Source organism: Panthera leo, chromosome D1 (genome assembly GCF_018350215.1).
Source record: "Panthera leo isolate Ple1 chromosome D1, P.leo_Ple1_pat1.1, whole genome shotgun sequence".
Classification (NCBI taxonomy): domain Eukaryota; kingdom Metazoa; phylum Chordata; class Mammalia; order Carnivora; family Felidae; genus Panthera; species Panthera leo.
Genome location: NC_056688.1, coordinates 106,027,785 through 106,055,637, shown reverse-complemented (window position 1 = coordinate 106,055,637; position 27,853 = coordinate 106,027,785). Strand labels below are relative to the sequence as shown.

At 51.3% G+C, this 27,853-nt stretch overlaps 1 long non-coding RNA gene across 3 annotated transcripts; it reads left to right on the top strand.

Annotated features, from left to right (window-relative positions):
* Positions 1 to 246: 246 nt before the first annotated feature.
* On the top strand, positions 247 to 16,061 carry LOC122200767. Of its 3 annotated transcripts, none has more exons than XR_006193929.1 (4): positions 247 to 653; positions 13,087 to 13,235; positions 15,006 to 15,209; positions 15,730 to 16,061. It is a non-coding gene; the product is annotated as an uncharacterized LOC122200767 (long non-coding RNA). The 3 variants fall into 3 exon arrangements; XR_006193928.1 differs by lacking the exon at positions 247 to 653 and adding an exon at positions 12,614 to 12,854; XR_006193927.1 differs by lacking the exon at positions 13,087 to 13,235.
* The last annotated feature ends 11,792 nt before the right edge of the window (positions 16,062 to 27,853 follow it).

The window sequence follows — 27,853 nt, the reverse complement described above, 5'->3', positions numbered from 1 at the left end:
TTTTTGTCCAGCAGAAAAATGTCGAGGTGCAGACATCAAGACCTCAGAGAGCTAGGGTCACCTTTGGGCTGGCTAGCTGTGTGACCCTGCCAATCACGTGGCCTTTCTGGACCTGTTTTTTCATGCAAGAAATGAAGGACCAGGACTCTTTGATCTCCAGGAGACTTTCCGGTTCTGACACCCCATGATTCTCCTGACCTCCTCCTACCTAGGGGTGACCCCTCTGATCGTAAGGGAACCGTGAGCTCTGGGCATTTGCTGCTTTTAGCACAGGGTGGTGATAGTAGGTTTGGGGCAGGGGACAAACCAGGGAAGCTGGACCCTTCTCTAGAGTCCCTGAGTCAGCTCCTCTTGGTCTGACTTCATTTTTTCATTGGGAGTGTTGTGAAATCCCAGAACATCGCCCACGCCCTCTCTCAACCCTGAGTACATTTGGGGCGCATTCCAACACCAAGTAAGAGCCATTTGGAGATGACCTTGGAAACCCCTGCTCCTTGTCCTTGTGTGTGACTTTGAAGGGGGGCTAGAATGACTAGCCATCCCGGCTTGCCCTGGACTGTCCCGTGTCCCAGGAACCCCCACAGGGCACACCGGGGACGGTCGGTTCCCCTACTGCTCTGCCCTGTCAGGGCCTGGCTCACTTCCTGAGCGGGGTAAGTAAAGGACCCAGCGGGGCAGGGAGACTCAGAATCAGCCGGAAGGCTTGGTGGATGCGGATTCCTGGGCCCCACTCTGGAGAGCCTCTTCCGGTAGATCTGGGGCGGGGGACTGCGAATTGGCATTTAAAGGCTTCCAGGTGAGTCTGGTACAGGTGGATCAGTACCGCACCCTGGGACACACACGGTGCTTGGGGTAATGCGGGGAACAGGGTTGGCTCCTGCCCTCATGTTGCTTGTGACATGGGCAGAAGCCCCAGCAGGGAACTCAGCTCCCGTGTGGTAGAATATAATGGACACTGTAACATGAGTAGCACGAGGACCAAGATTCTTATTCCTCCTCCCACCCTCCCAAGTAATCCAGTGCTTACAAAGCTCGGCTTTGTTCATTAAGAGGGTTGACTTGGCATTTTTCGGCAGGGGGCCCGCAGGGAGTTTGAGTGAGTTGCCAGAGATGACCATTCCCTGCAGTTGACGGCAGACTCTCCCGTCCCAGAACTACCCCTGCTCTGTCCGCTGCACCGCGTGACCCTCTGGCGAAAGCGCGAGGGGACCACCTCTAAAGGGGACCGTCTCCACGGCCCACTGTGGCCCTGACCTTCCGGCATGGAGGGCGGGTGAGGAAAAGCAGCCTCGTTCTTGTTCTTGGTAGGGCAGCTGTCATTTCTGTTGCTTATGAGCTGCCCCTTTTTCTAAGGTGAACTGATGAGCTAGAGTCCCCCAGGGCACTTAGTCATGGGGATGATTTGAAGAGGACCCGAGATGGCCTGTAAAGGGCAAGCTTATTCTCTGGGTTCCGGTGGGTTCCCTCAGTCCCTGCTGCCACAGAACAAAATGGCGGAGGCGTCCCTCAGAGGGGAGAGGAGCAGAGCGACAGCTCCACAGGCCTTCAGATGAGGGACACAAGGTTCTTGGGGTCTTGGAAGGACATGTCACCGCTGGGGCTCCAGGAAGGCCAGCGTCCACGGCAGCCTGGAGCTGTGGGGCCGAGGGTCACCACTGGCCATGCTGACTCATCAAGCTGGTCTGGGAGCTGAGCTGAGGGCGGCTGTCTTAGTCTGTTTGGGCGGCTATGAGAGGATAGTATGGACCGGGCAGCTTATTAGCCACAGAAATGTATTCTTTGTAGCTCTGGAAGCCTGAGGTCAGGGCACCAGCACAATTGGGTTCTGGCGAGAGCCCTCTTCTGGGTTGTAGCCTGCCCACTTCTCCCTGTGCCCTTACGCATTGGAAAAAGGTGAGGGAATTCTCGGAGGTCCCTTACATAAGAGGGCTAATTCCGTCACAAGGATCCCACCCTCATTCCTAATCACTTCCCAAAGGCCCCACCTCCTAATATCATCATGCTGTGGTGGGGGGCAGGTAGGGTTTCAACAGATGAATTTGGGCGCGGGGGACACAAACATTCAGTCCTTTGCAGCATCCTTCCAGGGGCTGGTGGCCTGGGCATCCCTAGTTGTGGGGTGTGATGGCTGTGAGCGCCAGCTCTGGAGTCGCCCTCCTTGGGTCGAATCCCGTATCAGTCGGTCACTTATCAGCTGGGATGACCTTGGGGAAGTCATTGACCTCTCTGGGTGGCAGTTTTCCTATTTGTAAAATGGAGTAAGGTTCCCTGTGCTGTTGAGAGGCTGGAATGAGAGAAGCCTGCAGACGGCTTAGCGCGGTGCCTGACGCACAATAAAAGCTAAGCTTTCTTGTAATTAGTGACAGAAAGTGGCAAAGACCCGGAATGAGGTCTGTATTCATTTGCTCAGGTTCCCATAACCAAATACCATAGGTTGCATGGTTTAAACAACAGAAAATCATCGTCTCACAGTTCTGGAGGCTGGAAGCCCAAGATGTTGGTGTCGGCAGGTCTGAGTGCTTCTGAGCTCTCTTTCTTTGGCTCGCCGATGGCCGCCTTCCCGCCCCGTCCTCACACGGTCTTTCCTCCATGCATGGTCGTCCTGTGTGTCTCTTTGTGGGTGCAAGTTTCCTCCTCTTACGAAGACACGGGTCAGGCTGGATTAGGGCCCACCCTAATGGGCTTATTGTAACTTAATCACCTCTTTAAAGGCCTTGTCTCCAAACAGAGTCACATTTTGAGGTGATGGGGGTTAGGGCTTCAACATACGGATTTAGGGACACAATTCAGCCCATAACAAGGGCCAGTCTCAGGGCCAGGATATCTGAGGGTCAGACACAAAAGGCCCCCTCTAGGGAGCCAGACGTGAGAGTGAGGCCCAAGCTTGTCTGGGGGCCCGCGCTGTGGTCGCCCAGACAACCCATCCTATCGGGCCATGCTGCTGAGTGCAGCGTATTTAGGATTATGGTGGATGGCTGGGTTTGCCTGGGCTCCAGCCTGGCAGGTGTGGTTGAGGTCAGCTCCATGGGTGGAGTGAGGAGGTGAGTGTGGGGATAAGGAAGGGAGAGCGGACAGTGGCTCTCGAAGAAACAGGAAATCACATCCTTGGGAATTGGGAGACAAAACAAAGCCAAGGTTGGGGGCCCTGGGCCCCCGGCCCAGCTCTTTAGGGTTCATAAGACTCTTGCTTGCTTTCAGTGGGGTCAGGAAACCCTTTTAAAGAAGCCAATGTGATAAGTGGTCCAGTATAGGCATCCATGCATTTTCTTCTGAAGTGCAAATTTGAGCTTCAGCAGAGAACCAGGTGTAGGTCTTTAGTTTCTCGGAGCCTTTTTAAGGACAGGCCTGGAGCCCAGCATGCGGGCAGGTGTCAGTCCACTAAATTTCAACCCCAGGATGAGCTTGTGAGGGTCACTTGTCAAGCCCCCACCTCTCCCCTCCCACATTTCTCTGCCACAAGGGTTTCCCCCCACCCCCCCCGAGCTATTTTGTGGACATCCCCATCATCCTGGCAGCTCTGTCCCTGTGGATCACGAAAGCCCGGATTCCTGGACTCAGCATCCCTTTGCCTGCCATCGGGATTTGATTTTGGCCAGAGGCACCCCCCCCCCCCCAGGATGGAGCAGCCTGTTGCTGGAGCAAGGGTGGGCAGTTCCTGCTGTCACGACCAACATCCCAGCTCTCTCACCTTGATCCTCTTACTCACGTCTTGTATTATTTAAATGGCTTGGGTTTTGATAGTCTCTCTGCTCATAGTCGTCCTGAGCGGGCTGGAGGTTGAAGATGGCATTCTTTCCAAACATTTGGCTACCTCGGAACTGGCTTAGAGTTTCTGACCGTGTGCATGGCAGAGGGTCTCTGGATGCAGTCTTCTTACAGAGAGGTGTTCCTGGGGCAGAGCTCCTGAATCCAGTCTGGAATTCAGACTGTATCGCCTACTTAAAGGGTCTTCTCAAGCCACCCCCTCCTCTGGGGGAGCAGAGACACCCTGGAACACCAGCTTGTAACCTTCTTGGAAGGCAGCGGTGCGATGCCAGGTGCAAGTCCTGGGTTCGAATCCCGGCTCTGCCGTTGATGAGCGGGGTCTCCTGGGGTGTTTCTGAGTCTGTTTCTTTGTTCCTGACACACATTAAGTGCTCAGAAATCATGGCTGATTTTATTTTTATTATTGTTATCACCCGTTCAACGTCCTCAGCCCAAATGGGATTGAATACAGCGGTTTTCCCTGGAAGGAGGATAAGTAACTGCCCTGGGGCCACGCTGGTCATCAGGGAAGCCGAGTGACGAGCTGGACAAGAGCGATAACAGCCAGCTCTGAGGCATCACTTGATGAAAGAGCGATCTGAACCGTGGGAGAAAGTGGAGACAGGTGTAATATATCTTAAGCACTCCTTCTGACATGTCAGGATGACGCTGTTCGCTCTTCTGGATGCAGTACCTAGATATGGATGGGGTTTGGAGACGGGATGCTCCTGGGACATCTGACTTTGTTTTGGGTCACTGACGGGCCTAGGGTTTTCCTACTATTCTTGCAAAATTTGCTGAAACCCCTTTTACGACTTCACACGTGCCATCATGTGAGCCCTGGGGAGAGCTCAGACTCCGGGGATGGGGGTTGTCCAAGTCACCTGCTGTCTTTGATCTCTGTCACCCCTCAGCGTGGGAAGTCTTAGGTGGAGGTCAAATAGCACCATGGCAGGGACCGACTGTGAAGGCACTGGTGACCGCTCTGACACTGCCTGCCTGCCTTCCCCACCTTCCAAATAAAAGCAGCTGGTAGGAAACGACAGGATTCCAACCGACCTCCCCAATCCACCATCACGTGGGATCGGAGCCCCCTCTGGAACAGGCATGGTAGGCAGAACTGCAGGCTCCAAGGGGGGTTGCTTCCAAATCCGGCTCCCCACCTTACAAGCCATTCTTTTTTTTTCTTTTTTTAATTTTTTTTTAACGTTTATTTATTTTTGAGACAGAGACAGAGCATGAACGGGGGAGGGGCAGAGAGAGAGGGAGACACAGAATCGGAAGCAGGCTCCAGGCTCCGAGCCGTCAGCCCAGAGCCCGACGCGGGGCTCGAACTCACGGACCGTTCGAGAACTCACGGATCGTGACCTGAGCTGAAGTCGGACGCTTAACCGACTGAGCCACCCAGGCGCCCCACGCCATTCTTAATTAATCTCTGTTTCCCCCTCCTAGAAAGGGGGACAATAAAACCATGCACATCATAGCACTGTCATATGGATAAGATGAGAGTAGAGGGGCGCCTGGGTGGCTCAGTTGGTTACGCATCTGACTTCGGCTCAGGTCACGATCTCACAGTTCCTGAGTCCTAGCCCCACGTCAGGCTCTGTGCTGACAGCGGGGAGCCTACTTGGGATCCTCTCTCTGTCTCTGCCTCTCCCCATCTTGCGTGTGCATGCACACTTTCTCTCTCTCTCCAAATAAATCAATAAACTTAAAAAAAGAGAGATGAGATTATAAATGTGAAATACTGGGCAAGTAGGAAGAAATGTTATCTGTTACTGTTCTTACTCTCTTTGGGGTGGGATTTGCGATCTGCCCACAGCCATCCTATGAGGTGATTATTATTATTATTTTTGAGACTAAAGGCTTTTAGTCTTCTAGAGAGCCTTATTTTTTTTTAAGTTTATTTATTCTTTATTCTTTATTCTTTATTTTGAGAGAGAGAGAGAGAGAGAGCTCAAGTTGTGAGGGGGGAACAGAGAGAGAGAGGGAGAGAGAGAATCCCAAGCAGGCTCTGTACCTGTTAGTACAGACCCTGACTTGGGGCTCGAACTCAGGAACCTCGAGATCATGACCTGAGCTGAAGTTAGATGCTTAACCGACTGAACCACCCAGGTGCCCCTAGAGCCTTATTTATTTTTTTTTAAGATTTTAAGTAATCTCTACACCCAACGTGGGGCTGGAACTCACAACCCTGAGATCAAAAGCTGTACAGTCCCCCAACTGAGCCAGCCAGGCATCCCCTAGAGAGTCTTATAAATAAGCAATTGTTCTAAGCCATCTAGCAACTGTCCTGCCAGGTGGTTGGCTGGGCAAGGACCTGGGGTGGGCCCAGGGTGAGGGTCTGGGGCTGTGGAGGGCCCTGGAAGAGACAGTAGACCAGAGAACAACCTTTCTCTGACCCGACATTTTGCCCTGGGCTGTGTTCCCCAAACCACGCAAGTTATTTAAACCGAAGTCTCGCCCCCAGGATTGTCTCGCCTCCAGGATTGTTCTGAGTTTCGGTGGAGGAGAGATGGGTTGAGACCCGTCCTTAGAACATGGAGGTGGTAGCGCTGGCCCACAGCTAGAAGGGCTGGCTGAGACGTTGGCTCTTCCTGGAATCCGAACTGACCTCTCCACCAACCTTCCCCATGACTGCTTTTTGGAAATGTGATGAGCTTTTGATACTTACTTCAGTCAGTGTCGCCGGGTGGCCGCTGCTGCGCTAAGCTCCCGGAATGCAAATAGGGGAGAGATGTCCCGGTCTGTAAGTCCAGTGAGCCTAGCTAGGGCTGGCTGGAGGTTCTGGGCCTCTCTGCTGACAACTTCCGGTCTCCTCCCTGGTGGACAAGGGCGAGGAGGGTGTTCTGCTCGTGTGGACAGCAAGGTGCCTTCAGGAAATGGGTGGCCTTCAGGAAATGGGTGGCCCCAGTTGGGAGGAGTGGGTGGCGTGGGTGGGCCAGGGAGTCCTAATCTTTGGGGAGGGGGGAGCCACTGGAGGTGTTAATACGGGGAAATGACAGGAGCTGGCTTTTGGTTTTCTTATAATTACAACAGCCATCACAACGATCGGTATTGAGCACTGTCTTGGGATAGGCATTAGCTAAGTGCTTTGCCAAATTCTCTCGTTTAAGCCCCCTTTGCAGACGAGGCTGGGAAGGTCCACAAAGCCCAGTCACGTAGCAGCAGACAAACCCATGTCTATCCAACACCAAAGGCCTTGCTATTAACTGCTCCTCAACCTTCTTGAACCTCGGAGTCCTCATCTATAATACCTCCCTCACAGGGTTGTCTTCGTAACTTGGGGAGGATGGTTGGCACTTGCCACAGTGCCTGGCATGTTGTAAGTGCTCAGGAAACGTTGGTCACTCTTGTTTTTGTTATTGTTGCTATTATCTGTTGCAGAGAGTGGCCGCGGGCATGCCAGGTGCTGGGTGGTACCTTTGGGTTGGAAACCACATGGGCTGGCGTGAGTAAACTGAGCTAATAAAGCCACTCCTTCCAGAGCAGGGTGCTGACCGGGGTTCAAGGCCTCAGTCTGCCTGCACCCACCCCCGTTGCTGTGGTCACCGACCTGGGCATCTCGTTCTCTCTGTCGCGGGTGCCTCTCCAGCTCAGGTCCGGGTGACCCCGTTCCCACCTGGGATCGTGCCACGACTGCTTCTCTGAGGCTTTCTGCTACGTCCCCTCTCTCCATCTGCACTGGCTTCATCTCCAGGCCACCCCCATCTCTCAACGGGGTGACTGCGAGTCCACACTGCCTCCCCCCTTCCACTCTGGCTCCAAATTCCAGCCTCAGTGATCTTTAAGGAACACAAATTCCATGAAATAAATAAACTTAGAGAGAGAGAGAGAGAGAGAGAACCCCAAACAGGTTCTGAGCTGTCAGCATGGAGCCTGATACAGGGCTCAAACTCACGAACCGTGAGATCATGACCTGAGCTGAAATCAAGAGTCAGGCACTCAACCGACCGAGCCGCCCAGGCACCCCCATAACTTGTAACTTTCTATTTGTTCATTGTGTCCCCTGCTAGAGTGTCAAATCTAGGAGGCCAACCAAGCACATAGAAGTTGCCAGTGGGTATTTGTGGAGTTAGCCAACAGGTAGATGAAGAGGGCACACCCACCCAGGAGCATGGCCCTCCATGGATATGGAGGACAGGGATATTCAAGGGGTGGGCAGAGGGCCTGCCAAGGAGTCAAGGAGACTTGAGAATGAGAGCCAGGAGGGAAATGTCAATAACCAAGAAAAGAGTGACAGCTCGGCTGGGGATGCTTTTGGCTGCAGGTAACGGCAAACGTGTCCAGTGGTATAGACACAGATGAACTTTTTCACAGTCGGAATGTTCAGCGGCCAAGCTCTGGGTCGGTGTTGCTGAGGTGTTCCTGGCCTTCCGTCAGCCTCCAACATCACATCCTCACACAGCTGAGTTCAAAGACAGGAAACAAGGAGCAGCATGGGACAGACATCTTCTGTCTTATTGTTGTACATGTCTCTCTCTTATTGGTGGGGGGTGGGGGTGGCGGAGGGGCTGTCCCCAGAAGATCCCAACCGACGTCCCTCTATATTCCACTGGTCAGAAAGGACGCAGGCCTGCCTGCCCTTGGACCAGGGCCGGTGCCCATCTTGCTGAAATAAAAGAATCTCTTTCCTGTCCTTGAACAAAGTTGGGCTCGTGCCAGCTAAGGAGAAGGGGAATGGCTTTTGAGAAAACAATGCAAAGCGCTTGCCCTAAGCACATTTCACAAGGAGGGGTTTTTTCTGTTGGTGTAACTGATGCAGGGAGGTCAGATAGGATGGGTATTGAGCAGTGGCTGCTGGACTTGATGCTTAAAGACTATGTGTGGCCCTTGAGAGAGCATCTCCCACTGGTTTGGGCTGCCCTCTGTGGGGGCTTAGGAATTAGCGGGAGAAGTTGCGGAGAGCAAGGTAGACCACCGGGAAGTTTGGTGTTAAAGGTAAGAGGAAGGATGGGACGGTCTCTGGCCACGGGAGGCAGACACAACGAGGTTTTCCCAGTTTGGGGCAAACTTGAAGATGTTTATTGGACGAGCCAAGGAAGCCAGTGGGAGAGAGGGGGAAGCAAGATGGCGTAGTTTATTCCCTTGTCCCCGAAAGAGGCACAGGGATGGGGTCAAGTGCACAGGAGGCGGTAGCTGTTACTGGGCAGAGCAGAGAGGCTTTTCTGGAGACTCAGAGGCCTTCTGAGATGGGAGAAGGGTGGCAGGATGGTGAAGATGCCCAGGAGGGATGAAGATTCCCTTCACTCTCCTTTGTGGGACAATGGGTTCATTTAGAGAGTGAACCTGTGAACTTGACCTTTCCAGCACTTTTGTTTTGACAATCGGACATAACAGACTAAACAAAAACAAAAACAGAAACAACCTCCACCCCCAAAACCCAATCCATTTGTGTGGTCCTCCACTGGGAAGTCCAAGGACAAAGGGTGATCCTTGGGTTTTCTTGTTCAGACAGCCTCACAGCACACGGTCAGGGGAGTGGTCATTCCATCATGCCGTCCAGAGACTGCAGGTCACTTAACAGACCACGCAGAGCTTCCAGATCCTTCAGCGGATGGGCAGCAGGGTGGAGGGGGTGGGGCACACGAAGTAGGGCACAGAGGGCTTGGGTCCCAGGTCCAGGCGGACCACTTACAAGCTGGGGTTCACTGGTGTCCTCCAAGCCTGCAACCCCATCTGCAGAGGGTTGGAGGGTGACAGCTCGTCTTCTCCCTCCTCTGCCCGCAGGTTTACAACGCGCATGCTCCTTACAGGGAATTAGGGGAATGCCTTCTGGCCCCCTCCACCAGCCCTCGCTGGGGAGTTTTGACTCTGCTCAGTACCCGTTGGAACAGGACGGTGTTTTCTTTCACCACTCACCCTGGTCCCTCACTGCTGGCATCTTTTCCCCTTTGTTTTTGGGAATGATGGCAGAGGGCCCAGCTAGGACGATTGAGAGCCAAACCTTTCTCCTCTATTTATCCTCATGGTAGCCATGGAGGCAGCAAAAAGCAAGCAGAAGTTTGACTAGATATATGAGCTCAATATTCCACAACATTTGAAGCTGGTGCCTACTTACGTAGGCGGCATAAAACACAACATTATGTTAAAATGAAGAATAGCCCCAACAGGGGGGAGAAAAAAAGTGCATTTTTAAGAAAAAAATCTCAGCGGGAACATTCAGATGCTAAGTTGGTAAGATTGACATCGGCTCTGCGTGTCTCCCCTCCGACAGCGCGTTAGCGTTCGTCCCCATGGTGTCCTGTGTCTCGGGGTGCAAGTTCTGAAGGGGACACATCGTCTCTCGGGTCACTCTTTTTATCTGACACGTGGGGGTGACTCCAGGAGGGCTCTGCGCGTGTCTCACGGTGTCGTAGGGGAGGCTGATGTTCGTAAGAAGCGCGGAGCGGGATCATTTTAGTCCCGTCAAAACTGCCCCAGTCAGATCAGTCCGGCCCGGCGCTCGGTCGCCTGGACCCCCCCTTCGTCACGACTAAAACGTGACTAGCGGTGGCGTCTCCCTCGTGGGGTGGCTGTGGGGGTTCCATGAGTCTACACCTGTAAAACGTCTAGGAAAGCGCCCAGATGGTATCAGTTAGTCAACCGACAAACACAGAGTGCCCGTAGCTTGTCGGCTGTGCCTCGTGGGAAAGGAAGCCCCAGAGGGCGGCTCTGTGTCTAGGAATCAGCATCTAGCTGGAGAAAGAACACGGACCTGGTGGGAATCAGTGGAGAACCAGTGCAGCCTCCAAGCCCTGCCTTTCCCCGCGGCCTGGACGTCCTGGAGGGCCAGCAACTGCTGGGTGGGGTGTGCTGTCGGCCCAGCCCTGCTTACTCTCCTGGCAGCCAAAGCCAGGAGAAAGGAGAATCTGGTATTCATTGTGTGGTTGTTTCTAATTTCCTTCTGCTTTCGAGATCCTCTTCTGACGGAGAACAATGCCCTGAACAAGGCTCCGGCTTCCTTGGCCAGGCACCCGCCCTGCTGTGGGGGAGGCAGCGCCCAAGAGAATGCAATGGCGGGCACTCCAAGGGCAGAGGGCCTTTGACTCCTGTCCTCTGAGAGTGCTGGGGATGGCGAATCCCAGCCTCTGGTTTGCTGTTAGATCCCTGGGGCTTTGAGCGAGTCCTCTGCCCTCCCCTAGACACCCCCCCCCCACCCCATCTCATTTATGAGTATTGTTTTTAAACTGTCCCTATTTGCCAAGGAAGGACAGTCCTCCCTGTATCACCTTCCGGGGCCAACAGGCTGGGCCATGTACCCCAGCAGGAGGGGGTGGTGTTGGGTCCTTGACAGCATTGCCCTGGCCAGGGCCAGCTCACAGCCCGGCGCCTGGGAGGGATCCTCAGCAGAGGGTCCTGGGCGGACATTCCCTGCCCCCCCACCAGCCAGTGATGTGCAAATTTTGTGGAGGCAGAAGACCCAGGACTGGGTCCAAAGAAAGGGCGGGGTTTCCTCATTCCTTTCTGTCTTCATACTTGGCCTCTTGTTTGTGGGTCTCAGTACGTTTATCGGCCTCACCGGGTTTCTCCGGAAAGTGGAGAGAACCCAGAATTGAGTGGCCTTCATGTGGAATGGGGCCAGAGGAGGCCGGAGGGCTGACTAGGTTCTCCCGATCCGCAGGGCTTCGCTGCGGGAGGTGCTGTGGGGGCGGCAGGTGGCACAAGGGCTCCAGCAGCGAGGTCGCCTCTGAGCTGGGACCAGACCGGGTGGGTCGCCCACGCTTAAGTGCATCCGGTGCCACCGTCACCCTCGCTGCACATCCACATGCCCTCCGTGCCCTGTTCATTTCATCATCCTCTTGAAGTAGATTTATTAAAAAAAAAAAAAAAAAAAATCCTCACATTTAATTAAAAAGAAATCTTTTTAATTATGGTCACTACCATAAATGAAATCCCACAAAATGTCTAGTAATTGTCGACACAAGTTCGTCACGGTGAAAATGCAAATATTCATCACGGAGCTGCTAAAATCTTGGGCTTTGTGTATGTTCCTGGTGGTCTCCGTGGGTGTCTGGTGGTGATGTTGGGGGTGAGCTTGACGTTGGCAAGATGTAACGAGTGGGGTGATTCGTGCCGACTGGTGACCCCATCAAAGACGTTTCAGGAAGGCATCCCTGCTGCTCGACCAGAGGCCCCCCGGCAACGTGTCAGCATCTTCGACGTGGGGGAAACGCAGTGTCTCCTTCAGAGGCTGGGCGAGGTTGGACTGAATTCATCTAAGGTGGTGTGAATAGTGCCTAGTGCATAGTAAGCGCTCAGTTAAGTGCTAACAGCCGCCATGACTTGGGAGATCCCAGCTGGGGGCTGCCCTGGGTGGGGGGGTCCCCTCAGCCGCAGGCTTGGTGACAGGGGCGGGGACAGACATGATCTCCAGGCCCCTCCCGCTCTCCACCCATCTCTCTTGCTCTCCAACTCCCCCGTTGGAACAGGTGCGGCCAGGCGGGATGCCCATCAGTTCCCTCATGATTAGAGAATTAAAACGAAGATGTGGTCATGGCATTAGTCATCGCGAAACTCCCCTGTTGGGATGGGTGGTCGTCTGTGTCCCCTGGAGGCTCCGGAATGGACTCTCAGGGACGACCGCTGGTGTGCACATGCTGGGGGCTTGTCGGATCTGCGTCTGCTGCTCTGTCTGAGCAGCCCTGGTTGTTTCTGGAATGGGATGTGTGGCTTGGAGGGAGAACGTTGCTGTGGGAAGCAGTCCCAGGTTCCCTGGTGGGACTGGAAATTCTGCCTCAAGCCCTGGAATTTGGACTTCCTGTTTGGCCTGGCTTTGTTCCCCCACATATTTGGCTCTGGCACATCCTCTCCCTCCCCTCTCGGGATCCGTTTCCTCATCTGTAAAATGAGGGGGTTGCACTAGATCGTATCTAAGGCTCCTTTAAGCTTGAAAAAGCTATGATTTGCCTCCCACTCCCTCACTGTTCCCTCAGGCCTCTTGATTGACAGAAGGAAGGTGGGAAGGAAACAGGAGGAACCAGAAGAGCCAGGAAGCTGAAGAGCCTCCAGCATACTGGATGGGCCCACCGCACAGGCTTTTCCAGCCCCCAAATCCAAGGCACTGAGGCTGGGATAAGCCTGCGTGAGGGGAGGAAGGGGCGAAGGGAGGAGAAAGCAAAGGTGTCACAGTAAGTGCCCTAGAGATGGCAAGTGGCTAGGCAAATAAATGATGATAAAAGGGCAAATCCGGGGAGAAAAGAACACGCTCAGGGGAAGGGTTTATAAAGAGGGACCGCGAGAGTTGCTAGGATGGGAAGAATGTGTTGCACAGTGATCACAGCTCGGGTTGTGGGAGTAGGCTGCCGGCTGGAGAGTGTCAACAGGGTTGGGGGGACAGATGGCCTCCCTTCTCCTTTCCAGGTCATTTTGGAAGATGCCCCTTCCCCTCATTAGGGGTGCCTCCTCTGGAATTACAGCAATGCAGTCAGTGCGTAATGGCGTCTTTGGATGCTCTAAGGTGGCCTTAGGATAACGGGCTAGATGGCCCGAAGACAGGTGGACATTATCCTGTGAGTAACGACACGTGAGCCAGTCGTGGTGCGTTTTTCCAGGCGACCTGTGCTCCTTATTGAAATAGCCAACTGGTTGTCTCCAAGTCTAGGGGAAGATACTTAGAAAGCGAGAGTAAAAGAAGTTAACATAGAGAGGGTGTCTTCATGACCTTGGGGTGGGCAAAGATGTCTAAAACAGAACACCCAGAGCACTAACCACAGAAGAAAATTGATAGCATTTTATGAAAAATTACCACCTCTCTTCGTCAAGAAGTACAGTTAAAAACATGGAAAGGCAGGATGCCTGGGTGGCTCAGTCGGTTCAGCATCCGACTCTTGGCTTTGGCTCAGGTCGTGATCTCCCAGTTCGTGGCATCGAGCCCTGAGTCCGGCTCCGGACTGAGCATGGAGCCTGCTTAAGATTCTCTCTCTCCCTCTTTCTCTGCCCCCGCCCCCCACCCGTGTTCTCTCTCTTGCTCTCTTTCTCAAAATAAATAAATAAACCGTTAAAAAAAAAAAAAAAAAAACCACGAAAAGGCGAGCCTCAGACCCAGAAGAAGAAATCTGTAACACATATATCCAGCCAAGTATTTGTTTTCAGGATATATAAAGAACAACTGTAAATCAGTAAGAAAAAGACAATGACCCCATACAAATTGGGCAAGAGGCTTAACAGACACTCATAAGATAGTATATCCAGGTGACCAAACAAACTATCACCATCACAATGTGATGATGGTCACATTGATTTTAAAAAAATGAAAAGGACGACCTGGGTGGCTCCGTCGGTTGAGCGTCCAAACTCTTGATTTTGGCTCAGGTCATGATCTCACGGTTGTGGGGTTGAGCCCTGGAGTCGGGCTCCCGGCTGAGCCCGGGGCCTGCTTGAGATTCTCTCTTTCCTTTTCTCTCTCTGCCCCTCCCCCCTGCTTGTGTGCACGTACGCTTGTTCCCTCTCTCTCTCTAAAGAACAAAACAAAACGAAACATCGAATGGGGAAACTTACCATGAATTTGTTCTAGTTGGGAGACGACCTGTGGTTTCCCATTCACCTGTTCATCCTGACTGTTCTGGGTTGTAAGTTCTCTGAGAAGGAAATACTGAGCATTGGCCACAACAGTGAATATCGTGAGCCAAGCCTGGGCCCCATCCCTGCTCCTCTGAAATTGGGAGGCTCTCGGGAAGTTATTTAACTCTCAAAGCCTTTGTTTCCTTGTCTGTAAAAAGGCGACTGTGGTACTTACCTTAGAGTTTCATCGCGAGGGTTGAATGAGGTCATACCTAAGAAGCACTCAGCTCAGCACCCGGGTCATAGCAAGTGCCCAGTAAAGGACTGGGTAGCAATGGCAGAGCCGACACTGAACTGATTCTACCTAGGTCTCTTAAAGAGGCTCAGCACCTTTCTCCTCGAAACGATTTAGCACACGTTTGAAAAAAAGTTACGCTAATGTTATCTCCGCAAAGTAGAGCCATTTTGTGGATGGGGCGGAGTCTCAGTGCTTCAGTAAGGTGTGGGGGAGGGAGGTCATTTTCAGCTGGACTGGGCAGAGAGAGGTGTTAAAGCTGGTGGGACTGTCAGCAATGGGTAAGATTTTTGTCACAGAGAGAGGACCAGGAAGGTCATTCAAATTTGGGGGTTGGGGGAGGGAGGTGGTACCGGAGGGCAAAGGTGGAGTCTGGGAATGGTGAGCAGGCCATTTTGAGATGACGCCTAAGATTTATGGAGGATCTAGTGGAAGATAAGGTTGGAAAGGAAGACTGGCTCAGGTGAGATTCCCCCCCTGCCAGGGAACCCAGACGTTTTCTACAGGAAGAGGAGTCGCTGACCATTGCTGAGCAGGGAAGGTACAAGATGAAGCCGGGATGTGCAGACCCACAGGGGAGGTCAACGTGACCTGGGCCAGGAGGCCATGGAGGAGGGGAAACATGCAGGTTCAGGTGGGAAGGAGTTCTATGTGATCTGGGCAGAAGCAGCGGGATGGAAATGAAAGGGTAAGTAGATGGGGAGGAGCGGGGATGGACTCCTGAAGTCTTGGAGCCAGTTTCTTGAGTATATGAAGCAGAGAGAAGGTCGGGGCGGGGATGCCAATGAAAGGGATTTCTCAATGGTTCCACCACCGGGTGGGGGGGGGATGCATCTCATCCCTTCCCGGGCCCTCACCTTCAAAGTCTGCTATTTGCACGTCCCCAAGAACACACTGCCCTCTTCCGGGTTCAGGCTTAGTACGGGACACCCAAAGAACGGACACAGCCTTTCTACAAACTTCCTTTCCACCCTCGCCGTCTGGGAACCACACGGAGGGAGGTGTGTCAAGACCAAAACTGCGCCAACAGCAGAACCGTTTCCCAGTCTCCCCCTCCCAGAGACACAAGAGTTTGGCTGGATGCTCTGCCGAGGGGTCGGAAGGGTCTTTCGGCCGCCTGTGCAAAGCTAAGGAACGGCCTCCTGATTTTATGGAGAGACGCAAACCGTGTTTGGAATAAATATCCCTTGGTTATTGTTGTTTTACAGGGCTGTAGCAGTGGCCAGGAAGAAAACCGCCCCCTCTGAAAGTTGTTTTGGTGACTGTTCTTTGGAGCATTGTTCTAAAAATGGGAAATTACATATTGCCGTGCCAAAGGAAACAAACACCTGCACTTAAAGGAATACCTTCCACGAGGTGGCTCTCAGAGCCCCAGCCAGTTCTGGACGCGGGGCTGTTACACAAGTTTCACTTGGTGCTTTCTTCACTTTTAAGGGGATCGGGTGCTTCTCCATTCGTAACCAGGGTGGGCTTTGGCGACTACGGGGCTCCGGGGGCTTTGTCTTTTACTCATTCACTCAATAAACATCTATCGAGCATCTCCGTTGGGTCAGTGTTGATGGATTTCACTACTGCCTTCTCTGGCCTTGTTAAAAATCACCCAGAGAATTGGCCGCAGGCAGACGGCTTTCTGGTTACTTTTTGTCAATTTTCAGAGTCAGTGCACGACTTCCGCCTCTAAATGATGGGCAGCTAGCGAGAACCCCCCAGCGCATTCTCTCCTTCCTCTTCTTTCTCCTCTCCCCCTCTCCCTCCTTTCTCATTCTACTCTATTGATCTACAAAAATAAAAAACGCTATTCTTAACATGTCAGTCAATACATTTCTTTACACATATGATTTTTCAAACTTTCCAGTTATGGGACTACATACAGAAATTCTTGTTCTAGGTGTGAGACGTCAAAAGGTAATTTTTGGGGGGCACCTGGGTGGCTTGGTTGGTTGAGTGTCCGACTTTGGCTCAGGTCACGATCTCACGGTTCGTGGGTTCAAGCCCCACGTCGGGCTCTGTGCTAACAGCTCAGAGCCTGGAGCCCGCTCCGCATTCTGTGCCCCTTCCCTGCTCACACTCTCTCTCTCAACAATAAATAAGTGTTAAAAAAAAAAAAACTCAAAAACTAATATTTTTGGTTATCTGGTTAATAGTTGACATTTATCAACATTGATATAACTGCAAAATAATCAGGTCTTGAAATTCCATCACGTGTGAAATGAATCCATTTCGGATAGATTTGGGGTTTAGAGAGATTCCAGTTCCATAAGCTGACCTCATCTCTGCTGGAAGCAAGAAAGATGGGAGCAAGGGGAAACAATGAATCTCAAACTTTTTGGGATGCATAGACTTTGGTTAGAGCTGGCTGCCCACGAACGTGTGCATTCTTCCAACGGGTTGGCCAAAGAGTGATGGCAGACCTTCTTTGGGAATCAGGGTTATCTCTCAGGGACCACTTGGTTACTGATGTGGTCCCACCTGGAAGAAGAGAGGCGGGGATAAAAAGGGTCTCTCCGCCTATAACGTGCTTCACCTACTGTCTCCGCTTCCACATTCGTTTCAACTGTTTCACTAGAGGCTCAAAAGTAGGGCCCCGCTATACTGGATTACAGGATGCAGATTCCTATTTGAGTGAATTTATTTCCCTTTTATTTACCTGGATTTTCTCATTTCGTCCATGCCTGGCAAGAGAACACACATTTGGATCATGCCCTCCTGGGGCTCATGTTGCAGAGAGGGAAGCAGATACAAGGGAACGTGCTCTAGTGCGATATGCGTATGACAGAGTCTAGATGAGATGTGACGGTGGCGGAGAGAGCCCCTGGGCCTGGGAGCATCAGGGGCAGGGTGGGAAGAGTCCAAAAGTGAGTCTTTTTTATTTTTTTATTTTTTTTATTTTTTAATGTTTATTTTTGAGACGGAGAGAGAGCACGAATTGGGGAGGGGCAGAGAGAGAGGGAGACACAGAATCGGAAGCAGGCTCCGGGCTCTGAGCTGTCAGCACAGAGCCCGACGCGGGGCTCGAACTCACGGACCGCGAGATCGTGACCTAAGTCAAAGTCGGATGCTCAACTGACGGAACCACCCAGGTGCCCCTCTTTTTTGTTTTTGTTTTTAATTTTTTTAACGTTTATTTATTTTTGAGAGATTGAGAGAGCAAGAGCGAGCGAGAGAGAGAGAGAGAGAGAGGCAGGCAGAGTGTGAGTGGAGGAGGGGCAGAGAGGGAGACACAGAGTCCCAAGCAGGCTTCAGGCTCTGAGCTGTCAGCACAGATCCCGACAGGGGGCTAGAACCCACGAATCGTGAGATCATGACCTGAGCCCAAGTTGGACGCTTAACCGACTGGGCCACCCAGGCGCCCCCCAAGGGCTGAGTCTTGAAGGAAGTGTACATGTGCTAGATGTAACAGATAAAAATACAGGATGCCCAGTTAAACTGGAATTTAAGTATCCTATGGCCCAGATATTGCCTAGGTCATGAAGGGAGGAGTGTGGGTCTGCAGGTGGCTTTGGGGGAGAGGAACAGGTGACTTCGGTCAGTGAGAACTGCCTGCAAAGGTGTGGAGATGTGAACAGTGTGGAGTGGGTTGCCTGTTTCAGATAGAAACAGGAACGCAGTAACGCAGGTAAGTGCCCCCTGAGGAAGGAGGTCTGCCCGCCAGGAAGGTCCTCTGTTCTGGGCTGGCGGCATCCGATTCCCCTTTTGCTCTCCCTTCCTTCCATTTGTCTGTCTTCCATCCATCACACCCTAGAGGCTGGCCGGGAACAGATGAGGAGGGGAACCTGGGTCTTTCTCATGGCTTTGTGGCCTTAGAACCTGTTTGAGGGGACAACACGAAAAAGGTCCCGTCTCTCAGAAGAGGCTGCACCCTCAGCCTCCCGACCCACAGCTGCAACCAGAAGCATATTCATTAATTTGCTGGGAGAAAGGTCTAGTAGACTAGACAAGCATATTCTCCCCCCTGTGGACAAGTTACAAAGGCTGGGTGGTGAGCAGAGAGTGTACGAAGGGCCCGGCCGAAGGGACCGTGACCCAGTCAGAGCTCGTCGCCGGCAGAAGCCGGAATATTCCTCCGTTGCCCCTTCTTCCTGCTCAGGACCCACCTGTCTCTCTGGCTCCGTTGCCTATCCCTCCTCTTTGGCACGCCAGCCCTTTCTGTTCACCCAGCGGGGCACAGTACCTCGGGTTAGGTTTGCACGTCCTAGACGACACCCACATTCTAGCCCTGCCCCCCTCACGTGACTCCCTCATCACCTTGGTGGAGTACAGGATGTGGCAGAATCTTTTCTCGTGGTTAGAGACAATCTCTTGGTCCCTCCGCAGCCACTGTGTGTGAATCTGCCAGCCTGACTGGAAGGGCCGCCTTATTTCCAGGCCTGGTCTGTTGCCGCACCCCCAGTGTAGAAGGGGGAAGCAGCGGGACTTGAGGTCAGAGCCACGGGCAGCACCAGTCTCCAAGGAGGGCCCCCCGGGCCTGGTGAGGAGTCTGGGCTTTATCCCACAGGTGACCGGTAGCAGAGAAAGATTTTAAACAAAAGCATGGCATTTCCGTTCACTGACGGTCCTGAGGAGAATGTTGTGGAAGGGGCAAGACTGAAATCTTAGAGACTCTTTGGGGGCCGAATAACGATTTCCAAAGATGCCCACGTCCGAGTCCCCAGAACGTGTGAATATGTTAGGTTACACGGCAGAGGGGAGTGAAGGTTGCACGGGGGATGAGGACTACTGATCAGATGACAGTAAGACGGGGAGAACGGCCTGGATGACAGGGTGGGCCCAGTGCAACCACCAGGATGGTGGCAGAGGGAGGCAGAGGAGGAGACTGGAGCCAGAGAGAGCATCGGAGAGGCTGTACTGCTGGGTTTGAAGGGGAGGGAAGGACCCCAGGCCTAGGAGTGAAGGCAGCCTCTGGATAAAGGGGGAAAGCAAGGAACCCATACTGCCCTAGAGTCTTCGGAAGGAACACAGCCCGTTGCCACCTTGATGTTTCGCACAGTGAAACCTTTTTGGACTTCTGATCCCTCGACCTATGAGATAACAAACTTTTAAAAATATTTATTTATGTTTGGGAGAGCCCGAGCAGGGGAGGGGCAGAGACAGGGAGACACGGAATCCGAAGCAGGCTCCAAGGTCTCACAACCTGAGATATTTTATGAGTTAACTAGACTTCCGTGATAGGCTAGGAATCTGTTCACTGGGTGGGGAACAAATCTGAGTTCCAAACCCCGACAATGGCGGCTGCATGTGTTGAGTTGAATCTGTTTTCCGATTTTTGTTTTTGTTTTTTTTTTTGCACGTCCTGCAGTTTTATCATTTTAGTTGGCCCATGGAAATATGTTGGGTGGCTTCCTCCCGATGACTCATCCTCACATTGTCCCATGTGCCTGTCAGTGTGTTCTGTACGTGCTTGGGAGGGTCATTCCCTAATTACACGTTTCAGAACGCGTTATTTGTTTTATCGTCTAGCTGAAGCCATTTTCAGTGGCAACCGCCTTACGGTGAATTACTACCCACCGATCCCTGGCCTTCACCAACAGCATGCCTTGCATCAGCCGTAAACTAGACAGAATTTTATCCACATCATCTTGATCAAGTCGACGAGAGCTGGTTTTGCTTCCTCTTTCCTGCCTTGTGAGTCATTTATAGATTTTTCTGCCAGGCTAACCTCAACTCTCTCATGTGTTGAGGGTGAACACTTCAGTCTTCCTGTCCATCTGTCAGTTCAGGGTCTGTCAGTTCAGGGTATACATCGACCTAGGATAAGGGCAAGCCCTCGGGTTTTACAGTGTGACCGGACCCTGGGGTTTGTTAATTACCGCTCCTCTTTTCTTCCAGAGTAATTGTCCCTTTGTTTTCAGATTGTGGGGGCGACAGGGTGTTTGTCTTTTCTTCTCTTTTTTCTTTTTAATGTTTATTTATTTTGAGAAAGAGAGACAGAAAGAATATGAGCAGGGGAGGAGCAGAGAGAGAGGGAGAGAGGATCCCAAGCAGGTTCCGCACTGCCAGATGTGGGATCGATGCGGGACTTCATCTCACAAACGGTGAGATCATGACCTGAGCTGAGATCAAGAGCCGGATGTTTAATCAACTGAGCCACCCAGGCTCCCCAAGACTGTCTTTCAAAGACCATTTTCACCCAGATTCACACTTCAGTTGACAACGTGATCAAGAAGTATGGTCTTGGGGCGCCTGGGTGGCTCAGTCAGTTAAGTAGCGGACTTTGGCTCAGGTCATGATCTCATGGTTTGTGGGTTCAAGCCCTGCATCGGGCTCTGTGCTGCCAGCTTGGAGCCTGCAGCCTGCTTTGGATTCTGTGTCTCCCTCTCTCTCTCTCTCTCTCTCTCTCTCTCGCTGCCTCTCCCCTGCTCACACTCTCTCACTGTCTCTCTTCCAAAAATAAATAAACATTAAAAAAAAATTAAAAAGAAAAAAATAAGTGTGGTCTTTCCCTAGGCTTCTCAGAGGCATGAACACCAAAACTAATGCAGTGCTAAGAACAGATAATATAGATACAGATATTTTTTTTTATTTTGCTTTGTTGAGTTGCATTTTTAAGTTTTTTCTTTGTCTTTACATAGTGTGTGTAACGCTTCTCGAATGCAGGAAGCTTATGTTCAAACACTGGCCTCTCTGTGTTTTAGTTTGGCGTCTTCGTAGTGAAAAGAGCCGATTATAGAATTATATATTTATGCGATACAGTGATGGACAACCCCTTTCTCCTCCTGTCCTCTTCCTTCTTCAAATGTAGGAGCCATTCTTAGCTTGAGGTCCATTCAAGAATAGGTCAAGTCTTGAATGTGGGCCGTTGGTCATAGTTCCTGGACCTGTGCTATAACTTACGGGTGAGTATATGCAGACAGAAAAGAACCCAATGAACACTCCTCCAGTCCTCTAATTACCTTCTGCTTTCTGGCAACAGGCATCCCACAGATACGTGCTCTTTCTGTGGTTTGGATCAGTTCATCTTCCATTCTGTTTTTTTTTTTTTTTTTTTTTTAATGTTTATTTATTTTTGAGAGGGAGAGAGAGCACAAACAGGGCAGGGGCAGAGAGAGAGAGGGACACAGAATCCGAAGCAGGCTCCAGGCTCTGGGCTGTCAGCACAGAGCCCGACGCAGGGCTTGAACCCATGAACCGTGAGATCGTGACCTGAGCTGAAGTCAGACGCTTAACCGACTGAGCCACCCAGGCGCCCCGCATTCTGTTCTTTTAAAACCGAAGGCGCCTTTCTGTGTCCACTGCTCACAATGCTTGTGGATCCCCTACATCTCCAGCCCCCTTGAGGCGGACACTCTCTACGTTATAATTGTACTTGCTTTTATCTCCAGATACCTGTGTTGAATTTGCCCTGGGTAAATACTTCCCTTGCTGTGAAGAAGTCATTAAAATTCTGAACCTTGTTTGGCCCTGGATCCTTATCCGTTTGAACAATACTCACCTAGGTGGATGGCTCATGGGAGGCAAAGGTATGTGAGTTAATGACCTGGATACAGAAGAACCCTGGCCCAGCAGTGAGGGAGCGGAGGAGGTGGGAGAGAGCCAGGAGGCCCCCCACCAAGGTCCCGCCTTCGGCCAAGAATCTCGTTTGAAATTGCCAATCCTCATGACCTGCTCTGGAATTTTTACCATCAGGAAGTCCCGCCTTTGTGGTGGACAATGAAGGGTGGGGCGTGGTGTGCTTGTACCTGCGTGGGGGTGCGGGGACAGTGCTCATCAATCTCATTTATTGGCTCAGGAGATTCCTGCGTCTGGAATCGCATTCTCTGTAGAGCAACGGTTGGGGCCTGGGCTCTGGAATCCGGGTTGTGTGAAGACTAATTGCAAAACTGCCCCCAGCAAGTAAGCAATCTATAAAGATAATTACGAGGTTGCGTTTCTGCTTCCAGACTTTAAAAATGGGGCCGATGGAGGTTAAAGGTCAGCTCTACCCGCGCCCCTCGGTCCTCTCGGTCTGTCGATTCAGCTGGGCTCGCCGTTGGGATCGTCTGGGAATGGAATTATTCCTAATTCCAAAAGGGTTGACGCATCACCGGCAGCCTTCAGCGAGAGGCACTTTTGTTTGTACGACCGTCCCTGTGTTTTCTCAGAATTCGGATTAAAAAAAAAAGATCTCAGAAATCAAATTAAAGCAATCATACAGACGATAAAAGATCCCCAGGAAGGAACTGTGTTTCATCAACTGTCCCGCGGAGCGCACCCAGCTGTGCTGCGCAGGGCGTCGGAGCCCCAGGACCGACCCACCGCGTCCGTTCGCGGACACCTTGGCCGACACCGCCCCCTAGTGGCCGCGGCAGCACAGGGCGCTGAGGATGCGGAAGGCGCGTCCTCACAGACCCGCGCAGCTAGACGGAAAATTCCGCCTGCAGAGGCTTCTCTCTCTTCAACTGTCTCCTTCCTTGCCCTCTGCCGATGCCTTTTTTATTCCCGCCTCCCCTCTGCACGTCCTCTGCTTTCATTCAGTGGCTGCGGATGGCGTGGCCTGGCTGGGGACCCATTGCCAAGGAACAGGGGGGTTTCGAGGTTTGTTTGTTTTTTTTTTTTTACATGCACGCGGGACACATCTTTATGACAAACTCTAGTCTTTGCCCATTTTGTTCTGGGGAGACTTTCTAAATCAACAATACTTTTGAGCGGTTGATGCTGTGTGGCCTGTACAAAGGTCCTGAGGTGGGAAGGACTTGGCTCTTAAAAAAAAACACTGACATGAAGACGGTGGGGGGAGGGAGAGAAACTGGGTGGTGGAATGAACACAGGAAATAAGCAACGGGAAGGAGGGTGGGAGGTGAAAGCCAGTGATGGGCAGATTCTGCATTTTGAATGTAATTTTTACTTTTTATTTTCAAAATATTTATTAGTGTTTATTCCGAGTGAGACAGAGCATGAGAGAGAGCATGAGCAGGGGAGGGACAGAGAGAAAGGGAGCCAGAATCCCAAGCAGGCTTCATGCTGTCAGCACCGAGCCCTGAAAGGGGGCTTGGACTGAGTTCATGACCTGAGCCAAGATCAGGAGTTGGATGCTTAACCAACTGAGCCACCAAGGCGCCCCTGCATTTTGAATTTTATCACGGTACTAGAAAGCCTTGAAGGTTTTTGCCTGGCGGAGGCTGGTGGCAGTGAAAGGGGGTTTTCAGGTGATGACAATGACTTTGGTAGTTGGGGGAAAGATGGGCTGCGGGAGGGCTAAGTGTGAGCTGGGAGCCCATCAGGGGTCCCCGGGTTGTGTGGGTGAGAGGTGGATGGAGGGGTGGGGGGGGGGGCAGCCCTGTGGACTTGGAGGGAGTTCCCAGATGCTTTGGAGACGGACTTGCTTGACTGCATCCACAGTAGGGTTAGGACTGTCCTTCCTTCTGAGCAGCTGGGAGGATTCACTAAGATTAGAAACCGCCTGGCAGGGGAGGGGGGCTTGGACCGTGAGTTCCGTCGGACAAGTGGAGTTTGATGGTAGGACATAAGGGGAGGAGGTCCGGGCTCTTTTGGCGACAGGTAACAGAACCTAGAGGAAGGGTTCTTTCTTCTTTCTTTCTTTCTTTTTCTTCTTTCTTTCTTTCTTTCTTTCTTTCTTTCTCTTTCGTTTATTTATTTTAGAGAGAGAAGGGGGTGGAGAGAGAGAGAGAGAGACAGAGAATCTCAAGCAGGTTCTGCTGTCAGTGCAGAGCCCAGTGTGGGGCTCGAACTCATGAGACGTGAGATAATGACCTGAGCTGAGATCAACAGTCAGACACTTAACCGACTGAGCCACCTGGGTGCCCTGAGGAAAGGTTCTTTTGCAAGGTTCTGAATTTTCCCCTGGGGTCCGAGCACTGGGTTCAGTGGGGCCTCTGGAAGGGAGTGGGGGGGCCCCAGGCAGCCTCCACTCCGTTCTCCATCTGCCTCATCGTCCTTCTTGCTATACCGTCTGCTTGGAAGGCCCTGTCCCCTGCCGGCCCCCGGGTGGCTGGTTCCTGCCATCCCTTTAAGTCTCTGCTCAAATCCTGACAAGAGGGACTCCAGAGCTTTGGCCTAAGCTTCTCTGGCTCACATCACTCCATGGATTTCTTTTATGGCTTTTATCACAGTTTCATCTACCTGTCTGTTGACTTAACGTTTCTTTTGTGGGAGCTTCCCCGCTTGATTGCCAGCTCCAAGAGAGCAGAAGGCCCTGCTTTCTTCACTGCCGTGCTTGAGCCTTAGTACAGTTCTGGCCCAGAGCAGGCACTTCACACAGACTTGGATTATGAAATCCGCTCCTGGGTTCCTTAGAGTGCCCAGCGCCACTATGAACACATTGGAAGGGCCCGTAAATACCTAGGGATTAATTTCATGCCTGAAGACTCCTTGGCCACAGAAGAAAAGGATGACTGATTCTCTTTCTGCAGGAAAGTGGGCTGGACAGGGACTCAGGGAGGGGGCAGCGGCCCAAGTCAGGGCGCAAGAACATCAGGACCATAGACAGCAGTGACCCGCTGCTGAACAGCCCTGTGTCTGTGACACCCCGCCCCACCCCCAGATCCTGATTCTCTTCTGAGCAGAGATGTCTTTAAAGGCAAGACTGATGTGAACAGACAGTTTGACTTGTAGGCTTTTGCGATGTGTTTTATTTTATTTTTACATTTTATTTATATATTTATTTAGTGCACACGGGAGAGGGGCAGAGAGAAGGAGAGTCAGAATCCCAAGCAGGCTCCATGCCGTCAGCACAGAGCCCGATGAGGGGCTTGACCTCATGAGCTGTGAGATCATGACCTGGGCCGAGATCAAGAGTCGGATGCTTTTACGATTTAGACCTGGAAATAGGATGTCCTAACAATGGTGACAGCTGAAGGATCTAGAAAATGTATAAGCAGGGGCTGTTTTTTTTTTTTTCCTGTTCTCCAACCCCTTTAAGAATAGATCGATAAAGCAATACCTGTCAAAAGAACACCAGCATTCTTCACAGAGCTAGAACAAATAATCTTAAAATTTGTATGGAACCAGAAAAGACCCCAAATAGCCAAAGCAATCTTGAAAAAGAAAACCAAAGCAGGAGGCATCACAATCCCAGACTTCAAGCTATACTACAAAGCTGTAATCATCAAGACAGTATGGTACTGGCACAAAAACAGACAGATCCATGAAACAGAATAGAGAACCCAGAAATGGACCCACAAAAGTATGGCCAACTAATCTTTGACAAAGCAGGAAAGAATATCCAATGGAAAAAAGACCGTCTCTTCAGCAAGTGGTGCTGGGAAAACTGGACAGCGACATGCAGAAGAATGAACCTGGACCACTTTCTTACACCAGACAAAAAAATAATCTCAAAATGGATGAAACACCTAAACATAAGACAGGAAGCCATCAAAATCCTAAAGGAGAAAGCCTCTTTGACCTCGGCCGCAGCAACTTCTTACTCATCTCCAGAGGCAAGGGAAACAAAAGCAAAAATGAACTACTGGGACCTCATCAAAATAAAAAGCTTCTGCACAGTGAAGGAAACAATCAGCAAAACCAAAAGGCAACCGACAGAATGGGAGAAGATACTTGCAAACGACATATCAGACAAAGGGTTCATATCCAAAGTCTATAAAGAACTTCTCAAACTCAACACCCAAAAAACAAATCATCCAGTGAAGAAATGGGCCAAAAACATGAATAGACGCTTCTCCAAAGAAGACATCCAGATGGCCAGCCAACACTGCTGGTGTTGGATCTCTTTTGCACTGCTGGTGGGAATGCAAACCGGTGCAACCACTCTGGAAAACAGTATGGAGGTTCCTTAAAAAACTAAAAAAAGAACTACCCTATGATCCAGCAATTTCACTACTAGGTATTTATCCAAGGGATATAGGTGTGCTGTTTTGAAGGGACACATGCACCCCCATGTTTATAGCAGCACTATCACCAATAGCCAAAGTATGGAAAGAGCCCAAATGTCCATCGATGGATGAATGGATAAAGAAGATATATATATCTATCTATATCTATCTATATCTATCTATCTATCTATCTATCTATCTATCTATCTATCTATATATCATATGTATATATATGTATGTATTATATATACATATGTATATATAATACATACACACACAATGGAGTATTACTCAGCAATCAAAAAGAATGAAATCTTGCCATTTTCAACTATGTGGATGGAACTGGAGGGTATTATGCTAAGCGAAATTAGTCAGTGAGAGAAAGACAAATATCATATGACTTCACTCATATGAGGACTTTAAGACATAAAACAGGTGAACATAAGGGAAGGGAAGCAAAAAGAGTATAAAACCAGGGAAGGGGACAAGACATTAAGAGACTCTTAAATATGGAGAACAAACAGAGGGTTGCTGGAGGGGTTGTGGGAGGGGGCATGGGCTAAATGGGGGAGGGGCACTAAGGAATCTACTCCTGAAATCAGTGTTGCACCACGTGCTAACTTGGATGTGAATTAAAACAAAAAAGAAAATAGTTTGATAAATAATTCCATCTGACAAATGTGAAGCGAAGAAAAAAATCTAACCCGCCCTCTTTCGGGACTCCAAGTGAAACCCACTGCTGACCCTGAAGAGTCAGGGTCTGTCATTCTCGAAGGCACCCCAAACACCCTGGGTCCCTAATGGAGGAATTGAGCCTATTCCCCACTCCGGCCTTTGTTGCCTAAGGGCCTCACAGGAAACTGAATCCTTCCACGCATGGTTGTGTGCTGTGTGTAACTTGAGGCGCCTCTGACACAGGGCCACCCAACCCCTAACAGATCCCAACTGCTCTATCCGCATGCTTAAAACGTCCGCCATTTGTCTACAGGAGACAGAACTCTCTGGAAAGCGCCATATTTACTTGCAGGCATGTCTGGGTAGCATAATCACCTTAACTGTTTACTTTTTCACCCAAGAGCGGGATTCCAAAGAGACTGGAAGAAACAGAACAGTGGATTCCATCACTAAATGGATGCGGGTTGGGGCGTCTTTCTGAGGGCAGCCACCACCCCGTTGGTTGGACCCTCCCTTCTTCCACCGTAGGTTAAGTTTGAGCGGGGCCCTGGGTGGCTCTCTGCCCCGGCAAGGGACTCTGTGCCGGTTCCCACTCCTGCCAACTGTGAGGAGCCTGGTGCGTGTGGGGAACAGGAAGTGAGACTCCCGGGCTCCTTGGAGATATGTTTGCACAGCCAGTGACTTTCCCTTTGTCCCTTTGCACTTGCTACCCTTGCCCTAGCAGTGACAACTTTCCCACTGGAGCAGGGGAACAAAAAAGAGGGGGGGGGTTCGGGACACAAAGGTGAGATGCTTGTGCTTTATTGAAGGGAGCCAGGCTGGGGACACAGTGAGGGAAGCGTCTGGGGAGCAGCAGGGACTTTGGCGGCTGGAGACCTTCAGCTTCTGAATC